Here is a 5,121-nt window from a genome sequence, read left to right as displayed (position 1 = left end):
GCCACAGTCACTAAACATCAGACTGTGAAAGCAGCCATAGGGACCATACCCTATAGAGCCACAGGGGCAGGGCTACCCAAGGCTTTGGGAGCCCACCCCTTGCATCAGTGTTGCCTGAATATGAGACATAGAGTCAAAGTCAAAGGATATTATTTTGGAGCTTTCAAATGTAATGACTGCCCTGTTGCGTTTCAGACTTGTGTGGGGCTTGCAACTCCTTTGTTTTGGCTGATTCCTCCCTTTTGGAAAGAGAGTATGTATTCAATGCCTGTACTCCCATTGTATGTTGGAAGTAACTAACTTGTTGTTGATAATACAGTCTCATAGGTGGAAGGGACCAGCTTTGTCTCAAATGAGACTTTGGATTTGGGACTTTTGAGTTAATATTGAAATGAATTAAGACTTTTCAGGACTGTTGAGAAGGGATGATTGCTGTTTTGAAATGTGAGAAGGACATAGGATTTGGGAGGGGCCAGGGGTGAAATAATATGGTTTGGCAATGTGTCCTCACTCAAATTTCATATTGAATTTTAATCCCCAATGTTTGAGGTAAGGCTAGGTGGAAGTTGATTGGATCATGGCAATCACCAAGAACAGCAAAGAGTTCCCCATTGCTGTTCTTGTGATAGTGAGTGAGTTCTCATGAGATCTGGTTGTTTACAAGAGTGTGGCACCTTTCCCCTCACCCTCTTCTGCTTCAGTCATGTAAGATGTGCCTGCTTCCCATTCACCTTATGCCACAATTGTAAGTTTTCTGAGGCTTCTCCAGCCATGCTTTCTGTACAGGCTGTGGAACTATGAGTAAATTAAACCTCTTTTCTCTGTAAGTTAGCTGGTCTCAGGTAGTTCTTTATAGTAATTTGAGAATGGACTATCATAACATATAAGTCTCTTCATGTTTTATATAGTATTACCTTTCTCTACAAAATAAACCTTTATTGTGATAGTTTTGTTCCATTTTCAGCTTCAGAATTTGGACTCTGAATATCCTCATGTTCAAATTTGCCACCGTTACTCATGGTTCCATGCAGAGTTCTGCTAGATTCCCTTCCCACCAAAACTAGCCTTCTGCCTGGAAAAAGCTGAAGTATTCACGTTCTTGGCCAAACTAAGGTCCAGAAAAAAGTCCAAGGAAAAGAAAATAAAAGTCATTACTTCAACTTCGAGAGTTTCTCCTCTCTTTGCAAATGTATGCATTTGATTCCTCCTCATTTCTTCTATAAAAGTCTGATGTCTTTGAAGACAAAATACCTACATCTTAAATTAGTTTTCTGATTATTCTAAGTGTAAGAGTTAGTCTGACACAAAATACACTATACTACCCCAAAGAAGAAATCTCAAATATGATTTTTTAAAAATAAACTAAGTAGAGTTTGCAAATGGAGAAGCTGCTGCAGCAGGGCCCCTGGCGGACATCCAGTACACCTTGCCCAATGACATTGGCATGTCTAGCTTGGACTGCCATGAGGCCTTCTGCCTGCTGTCACCCACAGAGTGCCTCCTCTATCCCCACCACCTGTCCCGTGTCCCCTGGTACAGAGGCCTGGCTGTGCTGCTACAGACCTCCCCCGAGGCCCCCTACATCTATCCTCTGCTCAGCTGCCTCTTCTGTGCCCAGGACCCCGACCAGCTGTGCCAATATGCCCTGGCCAAGGGCCTTACTGAGGAGGAGTATCAAGAGAAGCTGAAATGGGTGATCCTAGGGAGTGAGGCCGCCCAGGGGCCTCTGGCAGACCTGCGGGGAGTTTATGTTCTCTCTGGAGTCAAGGCTTCGACACCTTGGGCTGGGGAAGGAGGGAATCACCACCTATTTCTCTGGGAATTGTACCATGGAAGATGCCAAACTGGCTTAAGACTTTCTGGACTCACAGAACCTCAGATCCTACAACACCTGGCTCTTCAAAGAGGTTGACGGAGAAGGGAAGCCCCACTATGAGGTGTGGCTGGCTTCTGTACTCCGCACAGAGCCTTCCCTGCACTCCGAGGTGACTTCCAGGCTGAAGAGCTACGAATTCCGGGGAAGCACTTTCCAGGTGACCCAGGGGGACTAAGCACTCATCCTCCAGAAGGTGGTGGAGCAGCTGGATAAAGCCAAGGCATATGCAGCCAACAGCCACCAGGGGGAGATGCTGGCCCAGTATATACAGTGCTTCACCCAGGGCTCCATCGAGGCCCATAAGAGGGGCTCCTGCTTCTGGAGCCGGGACAAAAGCCCCATCGTGGAGAGTTACATCAGGTTCATCGAGAGCTACCATGACCCCTTTGGTTCCGTAGGAGAATTTGAAGGCTTCGTAGCCATAGTGAACAAGACCGTGAGCGCCAAGATTGAGCGGCTGGTGGCGAGCGCAGAGCAGCTGCTGAAGATGCCGCCCTGGCCCCAAGTCTTTGAGAAGGACAAGTTCCTCACCCCTGACTTCACCTCCCAGGATGGTCTTGCCTTCGCTGGTTCTGGCATCCCTGCTGGCATCAACATCCCCAACTACGATGTCCTGAAGCAGATGTAAGGCTTTAAGAATGTGTCGCTTGTGAACGTGCCGGCTGTGGCCTAGGCCACACAGCAGCATAAGCTCACCTTCCTGGAGGAGGATGACAAGGACCTGTACATCCTCTGGAAGGGGCCCTCCTTCGATGTGCAGGTGGGCCTGAACGAGCTGCTGGGCCATGGCAGCGGCAAGCTCTTCGTGCAGGATGAAAAAGTAGCATTCAACTTTGACCAGGAGACAGTGATCAACCCAGAGACTGGTGAGCAGATTCAGAGATGGTATCCGAGCGGGGAGACCTGGGACAACAAGTTCAGCACCATCGCCTCCAGCTATGAAGAGTACCGGGCTGAGAGAGAGTGGGTCTCTTCCTCTGTCTCCCCCACAAGTGTTGGAGATCCATGGTTTCGAGGGGGCTGATGCGGAGGACGTGATCTACGTGGACTGGCTTCACATGGTTCGTTCCAGCCGGGCTACTTGCTCTGGAGTTCTACACACCTGAGGCCTCCAACTGGTGACAGGCCCATATGCAGGCCCAGTTTGTGATCCTGAAAGACAAGACAAGTCTTTGTCTTGTCTTGCCTTGAGTGATAAGTCTTTGGGTGATTCTGAGAAGAGTGGCATAACCTGAATTAATAATATAATGTTGGCTATTCTATTGAAGATAGACTGAAGAGTGGACAAACATAGAAACAGTGAGACCAGTTAGGAGGTTGCTTCTATGTTCCAGGCAAAACATGATCAATTTATACTGGAAAGTAGCGGTGGGGATTGTGTGATGTGGTGAAACTCCTGAGCAAAAGTAAACAGGAGGCTAGCGAGGGACTCATTACCATCACTCTCACCACAAGCTCCGATGGGCACCCAGATGCCAGGGTCTGCCTCGACTGCAGCAAGATCCGGTCTGTGGGCAAGCCTGCCCTAGAGGGCTTCCTGAGGAGACTTCAGGTGCTGAATGAAGTCCACAGGGGATGTGGCCGGAGGGTGGGCGGTGTACGAGGGGTATGAGGTCCCCTGAGTGCTTTCTCACCTTCAGGGACAAGGTGCATCTGCGTAAGGAAACTCAGAAGCTCATCGTTCAGCCCAACACTTGTCTTGAAGGCTCAGACGTGCAGCTTCTGGAATATGAGGCCTCAGCTGCTGGCCTCATCGGATCCTTCTTTGAGTTTCCCAGAGGATGGTCCTGAGTTGGAGGAGGTCCTCACACCGCTGACCACAGCCGATGCCTGATTCTGGAAGGGCCCCTGAGGCCCCATCTGTCCAGGCATGAGGAAGATGTGTGTGGCCTCTCCCCCAACTCCATCAAACCAAGGCTTCAAGTGGCCCTCCATTCGCAGGTATATTTAGGGGCTAGGGGAGGGGGAGGGGCAGGAGCTTGGATGTTGGTACTACCTCAGCTGAGGGTGGTGACACTAACCCCTTCCATTTGTCAGCACTTTCCAGCTTTCCAAGTGCTTCCCCTCTGTGATCTCATTTCATCTGCACTGCCATACGTGGAGTGAGCATGACAGGGCTCACCAGCCCACCTACCAGATGAGGAAATGGCAGTTCTGAGAAGTCACTGGTTAGATCCTCCAGGTGGCTCGTGACAGCTAGGGTTTAAAACGTTCTCACCAAATCCAATGCTCCTCACATATTAATTTTATAACCAGGCAAATAAATATTAGAGATAACCATTAAATAAATAAATGAGCTAAATAATTTTGACTGATTTATTCCATTTACATTTATGACATTTCTCATATATCAACATCATATATATGGATTGATTTCACTTATTTTATATTTTATTTACCCATTGTATCATTAACAACTTTACTGATTTATTTGTACCCCATTCTTTGGATATTTTAAAAAATATTTTATTTGGCCGGGCGCAGTGGCTCACGCCTGTAATCCCAGCACTTTGGGAGGCCAAGGCAGGTGGATCACGAGGTCAGGAGATTGAGACCATCCTGGCTAACATGGTGAAACCCTGTCTCTACTAAAAAAATACAAAAAAATTAGCCAGGCGTGGCGGCGGGTGCTGCTTGGGAGGCTGAGGCAGGAGAATGGCACGAACCCGGGAGGCACAGCTTTTAGTGAGCCTAGATCGCGCCACTGCATTCCAGCTTGGGCGACAGAGCGAGACTCCGTCTCAAAGTGGCCATTATTTGGTATATTTTTCTTCAGTTCTGAAACAATATAATAGACTTGCAGAAACAGATTATCTAAGTTTTCAAACATTTACTGTTTCCTTGGATCATTTTTTCTCAGATTTATTAGATTATTTTTGCTTTTAGTGTTCTGCAGAGGTACCCTGCTTAAACTAACACTGTAGGTTATATATTGGATATATTGTTTATATAAGAAACATTTTACCTTATTCTTCTTAAAAGAATTATGTTGTGATTGCAATTAAAATTAAGTTATTTAGGCTAGGCACAGTGGCTCACGCCTGTAATCCCTGCACTTTGGGAGACCAAGGCAGGGGGGATCACAAGGTCAGGAGTTCGACACCATCCTGGCCAATATGGTGAAACCCTGTCTCTGCTAAAAATACAAAAATTAGCCAGGCATGGTGGTGGGCGCCTGTAGACCCAGATACTGAGGAGGCTGAGGCAGGAGAATAGCTTGACCCTGGGAGGCAGAGTTTGCAGTG

At 47.6% G+C, this 5,121-nt stretch overlaps 1 pseudogene; it reads left to right on the top strand.

The window, feature by feature from the left end:
• The first annotated feature begins 577 nt into the window (after positions 1-577).
• Positions 578-3,750, top strand: LOC129034536 (dipeptidyl peptidase 3-like; annotated as a pseudogene).
• Positions 3,751-5,121: the final 1,371 nt, after the last annotated feature.

The sequence above is a fragment of the Pongo pygmaeus genome, chromosome 3 (genome assembly GCF_028885625.2).
Source record: "Pongo pygmaeus isolate AG05252 chromosome 3, NHGRI_mPonPyg2-v2.0_pri, whole genome shotgun sequence".
NCBI lineage: Eukaryota > Metazoa > Chordata > Mammalia > Primates > Hominidae > Pongo > Pongo pygmaeus.
Note: the sequence above shows the minus strand (reverse complement) of the source record. Positions and strands in the feature narration are given on the sequence as shown.